This window comes from Nilaparvata lugens, chromosome 3 (assembly GCF_014356525.2).
Source record: "Nilaparvata lugens isolate BPH chromosome 3, ASM1435652v1, whole genome shotgun sequence".
Taxonomy (NCBI): domain Eukaryota; kingdom Metazoa; phylum Arthropoda; class Insecta; order Hemiptera; family Delphacidae; genus Nilaparvata; species Nilaparvata lugens.
Genome location: NC_052506.1, coordinates 45,365,003 through 45,381,223, shown reverse-complemented (window position 1 = coordinate 45,381,223; position 16,221 = coordinate 45,365,003).

The window sequence follows — 16,221 nt, the reverse complement described above, 5'->3', positions numbered from 1 at the left end:
TGACTTTGAGAATAATCAATAAAAACAATATATTTTTACTTTTATCCACTGGTTCAGTTTCACACACCATTACTAGGTCTATAAGTCATCAACTCACGCATGCGTGATAATTTCGCCTTTGTAATGGCTTTATCTGACTGATTCACAATACTGTTATAAAATTGAAATGTGTTTCCAGTTTTTGAATCGATGATCGTTTACGTTTCATCACTACAATAAATTCTTGTTAGTCTGGTATAATAGCTCGATTCCCAAAAATGTGAACGCACACAGCAACAGACAGATGGAGGAAAAATCAAACCTCTGCATGCAGACGTGAGCACACACGTCTATAACATTCGATAACATGGGGAGGGATTTTCCTCCGTCTGTCTGTTGCTGTGTGCGTTCGCATGAGGCCGTTGTCATTTCAAGCTTTTTATAGATACTGAAACATCTATACTAACTTATATTAGTATTATAATAATCATGGATAACTAGCTATTATGAAAATTCTCATGCGAGTTACTGATCCAAGATAATACAACATTAAAAAATCTATAATTAGGGAGGGAAGAAAACTAAATTTGGCTTTAAAACTTGGATTTAAACTTGGCTTGGCAGTCATAAAGTGTGTTCGAATTGCTAATTTCTTGAATTCCCCTTTTCCTCTAGCCTGATGTGTACAGACAAATGGTTCTCTCAATATTGCGTTTATAAAAGACTTGACTTGATTCAATTCACAAGATACCATGAATCCTTCAAAAATTCCTTTGCAAAATTTTCTCATAGTAGTTTGTTCGAAAAAATGTTGAACGATCACCAAGTATACAAAAATTTTCACTATACTATTTGTATAGATCCAGAACTATCCAAACTGATGGACTCGATATGCAATCAAGTATTGAATGAGTAGATTCGCGTTGTATATTGATTGCCTGACATTAATGAATGGTATATATCCATCATAGTCCATAACAATATTTATTTATTTATTTATTTACAATGTGTACAAATACTTAACATGAGGAAAGGCACAACAGGCTCATGCCCAAAACTGTCCCATTTCCAATTTATACTATTCTGTCCAAATCAAAATGTTGTTTATGTCACTTTCACTTTTCAAAATACAATTTACAGTCTTCAATACTCGGATAAACGAGCAAATTTTGAATAAAATAGATACTATTAGAGTCTGAATTTAAAAAATCTAGAACAGTAACTGAATAATTATTCAAAAAGTCTAAATTTTGAATGAAACTAGAAATTTTTGAGCTAAAAACTTCTCACTTTACAGAAAACTAGACTATAGTTCTATATTAACAATATGTTATATATATATATATATATATATATATATATATATATATATATATATTATATATATATATATATATTATATATATATATATAATATGTTAATATATTAATATGTTATGTTATATGGATTGTACCTAGTCTCTTAAAACGAAATAAATAAAATTTAGTTTTTTCCTAGAATTCTGGTAGCCCAGTCAAATAGTCATTATAATGCGGCCCGACCAAACAAAAATTAAGGTAATTGATTTTATTGTTTTAATCGGTCCATTTGGGTATAAGTAAGAGTAATCTATGGTTTCACACCAAAATTTCTGAAGGCATAACTTTTGGCAGCCTGAAAACCAAGAGATTTTGGTACTTTTTTCAGTTTATTCACGATATCTCCAAAACCAATTGTTCAATCAATATTTTTGCTCTATTCTTTTTTGAAGAGCATTAAATTTCCTACAATTTTCATCCCCTAAATGTTTTTCTTTCTCCAATAGGAAGCGAGTTTATAGATCGTTGAAAATGGTAAATTTTTTTCAACTTTGCGAAACATCGCTAAATCCATGTTTTTTCCTTTTCACTTCTTATTAAGTGATATGTGGTATTTTTTGATCGTAATTAGAGTATTACTGAGTTGTCAATTCAATCACTAATGTTAGAGTTGGAACAAAAAAGGTATATTTTAGGGTGGTGATTTAATTTATGAGACTGGTTGGCAGGACTGCCTGTATGGTTTTGTTTATTTCTTATAGTATTGCTCTGTTATTTTGAGTGTGCTAAACTGTCGTCTGCTGAACTGTCGTCTGCTTTGAACTAGCCGGCCGGTTCACGTTGTCTGCTGGAATACAATCTTAATCAGCTGTTTATGCCTAATCTTATTGACGTAACCACGTTTCGTGTCTACTGCCTGTGATAATCCTTATCGCCTCTTGAGATAAGCATCCTGCATTCATCGTTTCTCTTTTTTTATCTGCTTCAATAGTAGCCCACTGACCTACTCTTTCGCATCGAGTATAGTTTTCTGATTCTCCTTCCGCAATTCGTATTTCCCTTCCCAAATCCTTTTCAACTTCAGGAGCTTCCAAATTTTCCGCTCGCTTTGACAGCTCTCATAGCATTTTCTTCCTGTCTTCTTCCTCATCAAATACAATCATTTTGCACACAACAGTATGAGTAAAAAAAGTACCCTTGTGGTAAATGTAGAAAAAATGTCAATAAATGTAATAAAGCCGTACTTTGCAGTGGAAACTGCTCGCAGTGGTTCCACTTGAAAAAATGCTCTGCTCTAACTAATGATGAGTACGAACTTATAAAAGGGGGTGAAATGGTATGGTCTTGTATTGAATGTAAAGGAGTGGAAACAAATGCGAATACAGATAACAACTCAAAATCGGACTCATGCTCTTCTAGTTCTTATGATGAGCAAAATGAGGATTTAAATTTAGAATTGAATAGTCTTCTCTTGGAGAAAATTGAGAACCAGAAGGCAATCTTAGTTATACTTAAAGAGGATTTAGCCCAGGCTAGGAATGAAATAATTCATTTAAAAAATATTATTCTAGAGAGAGATGAAGAAATAGTTGACCTTAAGCGTAATACTCCGGCTCTCCGGTTTGACCCTGCCACCAGAAGAAATAAAATCAGGAAAAGCTTGCCAAGCAATTTCAACATTCAGCTACGTAACTTTTACCAGCCTCTTCAAGTAGATGAGGAGGACATAGATGAAAATATTGCTGCAATGACGAAAGAGATAACTAATTCAAAAAGCAATTTAACTCACAATAAAAAAAGGTATCCAAAAAAGGTAAAAAATAACTTAACTCGGCAAAAGAAAACAAAAAAAATACTGATGGTATCTGATAGTCATGGAAGGAATTTAGCATGGCATTTGAATAGTAGATTAAAATACTTTTATGAATGTATCGGTTATGTAAAACCTGGCGCCAGGACCGAACAAATTTTGGACAACGACAACATTTCTATGGAAATTACGGAAAATGACGTGCTTATTATATTGTGTGGTGCGAACGACGTTGCATGCAACGAGGCAGAAAATGCACTAACGGGCATTGAGCAGTCAATTAGGAGATTTAAAAAAAATAAAATTGTTCCCGTGGACATTCCAAATAGACACGACCTTGTTGAGTGGTCTTGTGTAAATAAAGAAGTGGCGCGGACTAACTTTCCACTCAGAGTTCTTAGTGATAAGTATGAGAACGTGAGGCTTGTGGAAGCGAGTCAGGCTGCGAGAGTTCACCACACTCGACACGGCATGCACCTCAACGGCTGGGGAAAGAGCTGGCTGGCGGCTAGGCTTTCTGAGGCTGTAGAGGGCGGTGAGCCTGCGCTACCTGCCGGTGGTTCGCCTTCTCGGGAGGCTTCTACTGATGGCTGCGTGGCCTCTCCCCCGTCCCGCCGTGGATCGTCCGCGTGGTTGGTCGGGGTTGAATCCTGCTCTTCACCTGTCTCTCCCACTTCGCTTCCGGGAAACGACCGTCTCTCCGTACCAAATACTCGACAACCCTAGTGTCGAGTGTCTCGCAGGATTTGTTAAGAACTAATTCAAGAATTGTTAAGAATGTTAACATTAATAACAAGGGTGATGATTGTGGTAGTGAGGTTATTAATACTAGCAAGAAAATGAAAAATAATATTGTTAGTAGTAAAGATAAAATGAGTCATATCAATTTAAAACTATTTTTCATTAATATCTGCTCACTTAAGTACAAATTGAGTCAGCTTGAGTTCATTCTTACTGAGAAGTCCACTGATATTCTGTGTATAAATGAACACTGGCTAGACCAAGAAGAGGTACCACTGTACATTCCAAGAGGTTTCACACTGGCAGCATCGTACTGCAGGTCACCTCCCCTCTCACATGGTGGATCGTCTATAATTGTCAGAAACTCCATTGAATATAATGCCCTAAATATAAGTCAGTTCTGTATTGATAAGGTATTCAAAATGTCAGCGATAAGGCTTCTTAGTAATAACTGTATCATAGTAAGTTTATATAGGACTCTGATATCAAAGATTTTTTGAGTCGACTAGAAGAAGTTTTAATATTTTTAACAAAAACCCTTACTCATTCATTGCAATTGCTGGCGATTTCAATGTGAATATTCTTGATCAACATAAGCAAGAAGTTTCACAATTCTTAAATGTAATGAGGTCGTTTAATTTATACCATGTTCATTGCCTCCTGACAAGAGAGAGAGCATGTCTTGATGATGTGTTCACATCTATTGAATCTGAACGGTTGGAATGCCACTTGTATGAGCAGGACCTGATCTCTGATCACGCGGGATTATTTGTAAATTTCAAAACGATCAACCAAAGTGTAAATAAGGAAATTAACATTTTATCAAAATTTTTGGAGAGAAATAGTACAGGCTCAGCCTAGTTTTTCCTTCAATGTTTTTTTAAAAAAATATATATATATACCCTGAATTCCACAAAAAACGTCTCATCACAAACGACCGACTGATGCACTTGAATGTATATCTCGCAAACTGGACAAATATATTCAATGCCGGTGATGTAAATGTTATGACCTCAATGTTTCTCAATGTCTTGTCCTTTCACCTGGAGCTTGCATGTCCGATAATCAGTTGTAGACCTGGGCCAACGTCTAGTCATAATAATTGGTTTACCGCTGAACTTAGTGGAATGAGGGAACAGCTGATGCTCCTGTATAATACTTGGAAGCTTGATAATACTGATAATGCTGAGGTGAGCTATAAAAAATTATAAAAAAATGTACAATTCAGCAATAAATAAAGCAAAAATAGAAGCCAATAATAAATGTATTTCCAAGTCAACCAACAGATGTAAAGCAGCCTGGAAAATAGTAAGGAATGAAACAGGCCAGGACTCAGCACCCTCTAAAATTAATCTTGCACCCGATGCCCTTAATGACTATTCCATCAGTATATCAAGTCTAAAAAATCGAGATCAGCTATCTTCTTCTGCGACAAAATTTACTGACCTTTTAAATAATTTCAAATTTTCAGAGACGATTGATCGTACTAGAGTGGGGCTATCTTGGAGAATGGTGGAAGTGGAAACTGTGAGATTGATTGTAAGCCGTTTAAGCTCCTCGCGAAGTGAAGACTGATTTATTTATTTATTTGAAAATTTACATATTTGAGGGCACCAGGAACTGAATCCCATTATTGCCCTCATAACACACATAGAGGATACAATTTGAAAATACAATACATTAAAATGAAAATAGAATAACTCAACTAATATACTATTGAGTTTTAGAAAAAACAAAATACAAAAAAAATAATAGAAAACCTTGCAAATATGAAACTTATAGTATAGCAGATAAAAGAAGAAGAACTAAGTATGTAACTAATACTGAAGAATTCAAGAAGAAAAGAAAAAAGAAACAAAGAAAAGAGAATTATGGAAACTTTGCAAATATGAAACTTATACATAAAAACACTAATATATTATGTAATACATAGGAAAGAAAAAAAAGACAAAACTCAACAAACATAAATCGTATTCAAGTCCCGCCTGAACACACTGTCTGAATCAAAAAAATCTAATGCATTATTAAGCCTATTGTATAATCGAAGAGACCTAAACAGGGGAGCATTGTAACCACTGACCGTTCTACATCTGATAATATCAAAGGTGGGATGATCTCTGGAATTGAACGCAGGAACATGGAACCTGATCAATGAGAGCAGCGAAGGAGAAGAAAATCGACCCCTTAACAGACTATGCACGAAAATCAATGAGTCTCTCTCCCGTCGTAATCTCAATGATACAAAGTGAAAGGTACCTCTCAAACGGTCTGTAGGAAAACCCAAAGGACAGGATTGGCCGAAGCGCTTGTAATAGAGAAACCTCAAAAACTTATTCTGAACTACCTCAAGACCATGAGTACACAAATCACTATAAGGGTTCCAAATCACAGAGCAATATTCCAACACACTCCGGACCAATGACACATAAACAGTACATATTGCATCAAGGTTATTGAAGTTAGCTGTATTCCTCATAACAAAACCTAGCATTTTATTTGATCTAGCTATGCTATAGTCTATGTGCACTGAGAACCTGAGACAGCTATCAAAGATTACACCCAAATCCTTACATGTATCGACTCTTTCCAGATTCATACCATGTACTTCATAAGAAAAGTTCATCTTCAAATTTTTTCTAGAGAATGAGATACACTTACACTTCCTAACATTCAAGTCAAGTCCATTGATAGAAGACCATCTAGCCAATCTGTCATGATCTTGCTGCAACAAATTACAATCATTGGAGTTAGTAATCTCCATGTAGAGCTTTACATCATCAGCAAAGATCAAACATTTTGCTTTCTTTAACTGGAGAGGCAGTTCATTGATCAATAGAAGGAATAAAAGAGGACCGAGTACACTCCCCTGTGGAATTCCTGAAGTGCTGAAAAAGGGAGTTGATCTAGAACACCTGACCATAACATAATTGGTACGATGGAATAAGTAACTTCTGAAAAGATTCACAAGTTGCACACAAAAACCCAAATCATCAAGTCTCCTCAACAGTGCTCCCTGATCAACACGATCAAATGCTTTTGCATAGTCTGTGTAAATGACATCAACCTCACCTCCAGAATCCATTACCCTTGAAACATCCATAGTGAACTCCATCAAATTGGTGACCACAGACCTTCCAGGGAGAAACCCATGTTGACAGTCCGATATCAGAGGACGGGAGTAACACAAAATCTCACCATACAAAACACGCTCAAAAACCTTTGCGAAGACTGAAAGCAGGGAGATCGGACGATAGTTATCAATTAGATCCTTTCTGCCAGACTTGAAAATGGGTATTACCTTGGAAATCTTCCACCTTGTAGGAAATAAACCTTTCGCCAAAGATAAATCGAATATATATTTCAATGGGTCAACCAACACATCTCTGCAACCTTTCACTATGAATGCAGGAACCTCATCCTCACCAGGAGAAGTGAGTGGCTTCATTCTATTAATTGCCCTCCTTATGCTCTCAACAGAAACTGATGAAACAGCTAATGAACTGGAAGCCAAATCCCTTCTAATTCCATTTTCCTCACTAATCTGATTCACGTTATCACTAAAGTTGCAAGTAATTGGAGTATAGACCGACTTGAAGTACTCAGCAAAACCATCGGGCAATTCAGATCCCACAAAGGCCCTATCACCGAGCTCCATTCTCTGACAGATCCCCTTAGCCTCACGCTTACTATTCACAAACTTCCAGAACTCCTTCGACTCACCCTTGATATTCCTCTGTACCCTAGTCATATACTCATCATGAGAACGGGATATAAGATTCTTCAGCTCTCTTCTAATATCGTTGAACCGATTTCTATGATAGGCCGAAAAATTTTTCTTCCGTGCGAGTTTGTTTTTCCTCTTAATCATCTGTATGATATTCCGATTAAACCAAGGAGGATACTTCGAGTTAATTGCATTGACACGTTTTTTTGGGATGGTGAGATCAAAACATGAATATATGATTGAATAAAAAAGATCTACCGCTGAATCAACATCTTTAATACTATAAATAACCTGCCAATTATAATCTCTAAGGATATTGTGAAGAGAAAGATAGTCCGCTCTCCTGAAATCATACTTCAACTCCCCATCAGATTGATGCTGATGACTCCCCCGACTCAACTGGACACCCGTCAGCAATTCCATGCTCAGAGCTGGGTGATGTTCAACATCTTCATGGACCAAAGGCAAAGACTCATGTTTGAGCCCTTCAATCTGCATACTAGAAATTACCAAATCAAGTGTACGGCCATTGGCATTTTTAACATTATTATAAGATTGAAGATCAAAAAATCCTGAGAAATTGTTCAACTTTTTTGCACACATAGTACCATTCATTAAATCAAAATCCTTGTCAGTTATTTCAGGTAAGTTGAAATCACCAGCTATGAACAATTTATCTTTAATTATATGAGAGTATGATTCGATGTAATCAAAATATGATTCAAAGTCACCTATGAGAGCATTATTACAAAAGTAGACAATGTTAATATATATAGGACAAGTGGGTAATAGAATACCAATCATCAGATTCTCTGAATTTCTGAGATTATGAGACGAATTAATATCAAAACATTCCTCCGAGGGTATGTCCCTACGAACGGCAATCAGCACACCTCCACCACGACAAGAGTCGCAACCAGGTCTGTCTCTACGATAAACAGTGTATCTCTCATCAAAAAGTTCAGAATCAACAAAACTAGAATTAAGCCAAGTATCCGTTATCAAAATCATATCATAATCACAGGCAAGCACCGATTGAAGGAAACCATGAGTCTTCGTTCTGAGACCCCTTACATTTTGATAATAAACTTTCAAGGAATTAATGCAATAGTTCATTGAGAAATTGAGAATCGTAAGATCATCTTACCAGCCGCTCATCAAATAGAATAATTCAGTTACAGTCAGGAATATAAGTACATAATATCAGTTTTCTCTAATCTTAGACATGATAAGCTTGAAAAATAATCGTGACAGTATTTAATTTACACATTACCAGCCAACTATCATATCAGCATGCATGGTAATTGGGTGATAACAACTAATTCTATGATTCCACATAAAGCAATGTAGACTTCTTTAAATTATCATTTATTTAGTGAGATATTATTTTAGTGACAGATTATTTCACTTACTTGATTGGGCTTGGCAGAAATGAAAGAAGAAAGCATAATAAACAAATGGATCGTTTGCGGAATTCAGAAAGCTATAGGACTATCAGTTGAAAAGATAAAACTGCTTTTAAAACAGAATAACAGTGTATATAGTCAATTCAGTAGAATGCGTTGTACCGTGGAACTGTACAGATATACATTAACAAGATAATTTCAATACTGTACTGCCTTCATTGATAAGAGAGATTAACTTGCCAGATAGTTTCGACTACAAGATATTTAGTCATAGTAGAATAAATCATTTCCACAACTAACTTACTAGTGTAAGTAATAATAATGAGTGCAAATCATAGCAATAATCATTCAAAAACCCAATCAACTAATACCAATCGGTTAAAAACAATGTAAATATCCTATCAATTCTTGGAGAAGAATCAATCCAAAAAATGCGCACCGACCACTCATTACACATATATCTATAATCATAAAAAAATATAATAATCAATTCTGAATTTGAAACAAGAAGTATAAATAAAGAAAACCTGCAATTCAAATGACTTCAATTAAAAAGCCTACTTGAAAGAAATGTAATTTGGGGTAGCCTATATAGAGAAAATAAGTATAAATAATGGTATGATCAGATATAGATAATGGTAAGTTAAAATTAAAATATGATAAAAAAGAAGTTCATATTGAAGTGAGTTCATAATTCATAAGCTAATTCATCAGTATTCCATTTATTACCTATTATTCATCCATAATGTCCTGTAAGTCTTTCTCAGAGTAAATCCTAATCACCTTATCACCCTCACTAAACTTCATCTTCACATTACCTGTCATATCGATCCAGACGAATTTAAACCCTTTTGCTCGCTGTACCTTTTTAGCCCTAGCAAACAGTAACCTCCTTTTGGCTGTCAAGGACCTGTTAATATACACCGGCTTAGCGTCACCGATGAAGCCCATATGTTGAGTGTTCAGACCACCTTTCATTTTTCTTCTCTGAAGAAGGGTTTCAACATCGCTCCTGCGCACAAAACGGACCGCGATTCCTGCAGTTGGTCGATTCTCTCTTTTTCGGAGACGATGACACGCATCAATAGAGTCCTTGTTGACGTACATATTCAGTGTTTTACACACCTGAAGAACAACTTCAGCAACATCCTCATCAGCTACCGATGGAACCCGTAGATCTCAACAGTGTTACGTCTAGAGTACTGCTCCAGATCATCCATCTGATAAGAAATGTCCTCTACCCTTTGACGCAGTTCCCTATTTTCATTAGAAAGTTTTTTTATTGTGGACTGTTGTTCACTAATCATATCAGCTTGCTTCGCCAGCGTCTCACAGGTTCTGTCAATTTCTGTCTCACATGTTCTGTACAAACGCGTATAGCATTGGATAAGTCCTCATTCAGCTTAGTTTGACTATCAGAAATTAATTTCTTAAGCTCCTCCATCGATCTATTAAAAGTTTAAAGATCAATGAACGATTTTGTTGCACTTAAAGATGGATTCACTCTCACTGGTGTTGAGTTCGAATTACTTCGTTGTATACGCAATTTAGTTGTACATTTAGTACAATACCATGCACGGTTAGCGAGTTCTTCAATTTCTGCTTCCCCCAATCCCACACATTTACCATGGAATAAGCACTTGCACTGTTCACAGACAATCTTCTCCTTCGCGTTTCTATTCACCGATAGATTACAAACACTGCACGTACTCATTATTTGTGCCAAAACAAACTGACCGACAAAGTAATGCGAAATTTGACTTCATCACAGACAATCTCACGAGTGTAATAGCGGCTGGATAGATGAACAGAATATTCAGCAAGACATAGGAGAGAATAGAATTAATAGTAAGGTTAGATTCAAGATTCAACTCAATTCACAGTAGAAAAATCAGATAACAGAGCTCAAAACAAAAATCATCCGTTCACTGTCGTTTTTGTTCTGTCTAATTTTATAATTAAAAATATAATTGATTCCATGTTGGTACCTCTGACTCTAATAATAAATTTTGTTTTAATAACAGGACAGTTTCCTGATTGCTTGAAGCTGTCCTTGATCAATCCAATTTTCAAAAAAGGGGATCGAGACCTGCCCGAAAACTACAGGCCAATAGCGATTGTACCAATAATAAGTAAAATCATTGAAACCTGTATTTTCCAACAAATGTATGAGTACATGACAGTCAACTTTATTTTACATGAAAACCAATTTGGTTTCAGACCTAATTGCTCAACCACTATGGCTGTAGAAAATATTGTAGATTCTATTCTTCAGGGATTCGAGAAAAATATGATAGTTGGAGGAAAAATGCTGGATTTGAGTAGAGCTTTCGATACAGTTTCTCACAGTATTCTCTGCAGCAAGCTTGAACATTATGGCATTAGAGATAAGGAATTAAAATTGATCAGAAGTTACCTTAGTGACAGAACACAAATAGTTCGACTGAATAGGCAAAATAATAAATGTTCAGAACCAAAAAAAGTATTGGCAGGTGTTCCACAAGGATCAGTCCTTGGACCCTTTCTATTCTTAGCTTATGTGAATGATTTTAGTGTTAATGTTCCATGTTTATCTGTGCTCTATGCTGATGACACTACCATACTTGATTCTAATACTAGTGTAGAGGCTGTACTTGATAGGCTTGACTCCACGGTTGAACGCTGCAGGGAGTGGTATGCTGCTGATTGTTTGACTCTCAATGAGAGTAAAACAGAAAACATTCTATTCACGCTTAGAAATAATTTAAGCAGGGAGCACCAGGAGTACCTGAAGCCGATTAAACTGCTGGGTTTTATCCTAGACAGTAAATTGAGTTGGAGTAGCCACATAGAGTATCTGTTTAAGAAACTGTCCAGAGTTATGTACCTACTAAGAAAACTAAAATGTTGTGTCAGTAGGGAGGTACTTATTCTGACTTACTATGGTTTGTTTCATTCCCATCTCAATTATGGGCTCCGTCTTTGGGGTAACTCAAGTGATATGAAGAAGGAATTTATTTGGCAAAAAAAAGCAATTCGCTGCATTGTTGGTCTAAGGAGTGTTGAAAGCTGTAAAAATAGTTTTATCGAGCTTGGAATCATGACTCTCCCTTCAATGTACATTTATTGTAACCTGGTCCATGTTAAAAAAACCTAACTCTATCAACAAGACATAGCCATCAGCATGAACATAGAACTAGAAATAGGAATAACCTAATTACACCATACATCAGACTGCAAAAAACATTCAAAAGCTATAAGTATCAACAATACTTATTATTCAATAAATTACCGACAAGAATAAAAAATTTACCACAAAAAAGTTCATATCTACAGTAGCACAATGGCTCAAAAAACAGGCTTTTTATACAATTGACGAATACCTAAGTCATAACGTGAGCATCTGACTGTTTTATATTATATTTGTAAATTTATATATGTATACATATGTGTACATGTTTAATGTTATGTATATATGTGTTAGCGGTACGATATATTGTTAGTATATGCAATGCTATGTTTTATCTCCACATGACGTTTGCTTATAACATTTGTAATGTTCGATGACAAGAATAAAGTTTATTGATTATTATTGATTTATTGAGACTCATGATTTGGCGCTAACTTCTTTTGGGTGAATTCAGACCAACTGCTAATTGCTAAAAACGGTCATTGTTGGAAATAAAAAGTGCACGTTATACAGTGTTATAGTGTGAAAATTATAAAGTATTCACTAGAGTAGATTTCATAAGAATAGTCCAATTGAAGATGAAACAGCAGAGTGCCTCCTCAACACCCCCCTCCACCACCAAACGACGTTAACAATTCATCAGGTTTAAATATGAATATGAATGTACTTTTATTTATAATCAGCTGATTTGGCAACGATGCATCAGCTCTCACAGGACTATAAACTCACTTTTAGGTATATCGTCTATCTCCAATAGGAAATGAGTTACATCTCGTCGAAAATTGATAATTTTTCCTACTTTGAGAGAAATTGCTAAATTCACGTTTCATTTTTCATTTTTACTTCCTTTCAAGTCGTCTACGGTATTAATTTATCGTGGTAATTGTGTTATCATGTTGCTCATAAGGTCAGTGACAATCTTACTGGCTCTTAATGCATGAGAAATGAGATGGTTTTTTATTGTAATGGAGCCAAGTCAGTTGTCATTTGGGGTTCCCAGAAGAAGATGGCAGAAGAGGGATGATGTGTGTGGTTAAAGATCAGATTAGATTAATTCATTCAAATAGATAACACAGTATTTTTGATTGGATCCTAGATTTCAATAATAAGTGAAATAAAAGTTATTTTACTATAAATTACACAGAAATTTATATAAACTTCTAGAATTCAACGAAATGCTTGCTAAATCGACAATAATAATTTTTATGCTATTTCACCTCAATCCTACAAGTACAACCACAGCCACATACTCTCCATTTACACCATAAGTGGTTCTGACACATCTGCCTTTTTCGGCCGAAGAAAATGGAAGTTATGCTCTACACTCAAAACCCACCCACAACTGGAGGACACAGTAAGCATTTTCAACAAACCTAATGGAACCCAACAGGAGGTGGTGGATGCAGGAGAAACTTTTCTAAAGATTCTGTACAGTGGTGCAAGACTTAACCCTCAACCAGCTCTCTGCCAAGTCTGCTTCTGGGAGTAAACATAGCCTCCCAAGACTTCCACCAACTGAGGATGCTGTACATCATCACTTCTGCCACTGCTACCACCTAATCCAATCTTGACAGCAAGTTAAAACATGTTGGTGGTCTATGAATGGTGATGGCAGTGTTCTTCAGCTTACACTAATTTCACAGCAGCCTGCACCAGTCTCTTTAGCACATTGTGTCCTGCTAATGTAAGACTGGATCCAGTAGGGCATAAATATATGCATCAAAGAAGGACTGAAATGTTCACCCATCTGCAAAAATTGCGATGGGGTAAACTGCGAAAATATGGTGGTGGCAAACCTTGAGAATGAAGATGACAATAGGCCGGCAAAGCACCAGAGCACCAGGAGATAAACAACAAACAACTTGGCCCATCCAAACGTCCACGGAGGCTGCAATAATAGGTATGACTTCCTCAAAACTGGAGTAACCACTAGAGTAGATTTTATAGTTCTTACTGGAGTAGGGACTATTTACTTAAGAGTGAGTTTATATATGCAACGTTGCCAAATCAGCTGATTATAAATAAAAGTACATTCATATTTCATATTTAAACCTGATGAATTGTTAACGTCGTTTAATGGTGGAGGGGGGGTGTTGAGGAGGCACTTTCCTGTTTCATCCTCAATTGGACTATTCTTATGAAATCTACTCTAGTGAATACTTTATAATTTTCACACTATAACACTGTATAACGTGCACTTTTTATTTCCAACAATGACCGTTTTTAGCAATTAGCAGTTGGTCTGAATTCACCCAAAAGAAGTTAGGGCCAAATCATGAGTCTCATAAATTAAATCACCACCCTAAAATATAAATTTTTTGTTCCAATCTCATTAGTGATTGAATTGACAACTTAGTAATAATCTAATTACGATCAAAAAATACCACATATCACTTTATAAGAAGTGAGAAGGAAAAAAAACATGGAAAAACCGGGAAACAACAAGGAAAAAATAAAGAGATTGATACCATTCCCAAGTCTGTACCTTCAAGGAGGCATGAGTTACACGGTTTTCTAATTGATGGGATTGGCATTTGGTGGAAAAAGCGTGTTTTCCGCTGCAAACAGTACTTTTTCCGATGACGTAAAATATGGACTTACAGCCTCCAACCAGATGTCATTTTGGAGCTTTGGAAATATTTTACGACACTGTGCCAATAATACTAGTGTTTGTCTACTGCAAATACATATACAGAGTGGAAAGTAAAATATTGTTGAATGAAAAAGACTAAGAAATTGATAAATCAGTGGTTTTTTGACAATTTCTTAGTCTTTTTCATTCAATATGAATAATTACCACAATATCAACTTCTCAACTACACAAAAAGTAAAATATTGTCCCCGAAAAATGTATGTTTCAAATTTTTGAAGTTGAATAAATAATGGAAAGTGTGGTCGAAATGAGATGATTCTCTTGAACATCATAGTTTGGTTAATTCTGAACACTTTGTTGGTAAAACCAATCCGATATTTCTCACAATAACTGAATAACAAGCGATATAAAAATTTCTGTCAATAATGACCTTGTCAATAAAAAATGTCAATGTCAATAAAAAACTTGCTGGGCCGCTGTGCCCTGGGAGGATAGGTGGAAAGGGACGGCAGCCAACGGGCCGCTGTGCCCTGGGAGGATGGATGGATAGGGACGGCAGCCAACGGGCCGCTGTGCCCTGGGAGGATAGGTGGAAAGGGACGTACGGCAGCCAACGGGCCGCTGTACCAGGAGAGGAGGACAGGGACGTACGGCAGCCAACGGGCCGCTGTACCAGGAGAGGAGGACAGGGACTTACGGCAGCCAACGGGCCGCTGTACAAGGAGCAAGAAGGTTGGGAGCGGAATGCTCTGGTCTGGGGCTCGTCCAGCGTTTAAATACTCTCCCAAAGTGGAGGGGATGGAGATGTGCCGCCGCCAGAGGTGGTGAGAATTGTCTCCTCGATGCACGGAAGATGGTGCGCCATCGGTACCCTCTTTATCTCCGCGTTCAGCCAGCTTTGCTGATAGCTGAGCGTCTTTCAATAATATTATTAATTATTTAGCAATATTTCCCCGTCACAATTTTACTTTGTGACACCAACTACTTGCACTATTGTATTTTCTGTGTTTATTATTGATTGTGACGATTCTATGTTGTGAAGCTTGTCTTTTATATGCAACTACTTGAATAAATGAAATTTGATTGATTGATTTGACCGCCATCTTGTATTTTTCAATGATGTCGAATATTTCCGTTGTTTCCATCAACAATATTCTTATTCGTCTTGCTGTAACGAAGAGATTGGAACCATTTTTTGCAATTCTCTATCTTAAAGTAGTCATGAAAGAATCGATTTTATAGTTCTAGCTTGATACCTTATGGGTATGGAAAAACGCACCGGAAATCATGCAGGGTTTTCTTTGAAGGGCGCTGGAGAACTCATTTCTAGACATACAGCGCATGAAGATATATCGTTCCAAAGTTGAAAAACGCTCTAAATTTCATTGATTTAAAATTTCTCTGTATCTCTTGCACAAAGAGAGTTATAATGGAATGAAATTTGAACAAATTTAGAAAAAAATTTTGGGCTTTTGAAGGTTATAACTAAAATAATATGCG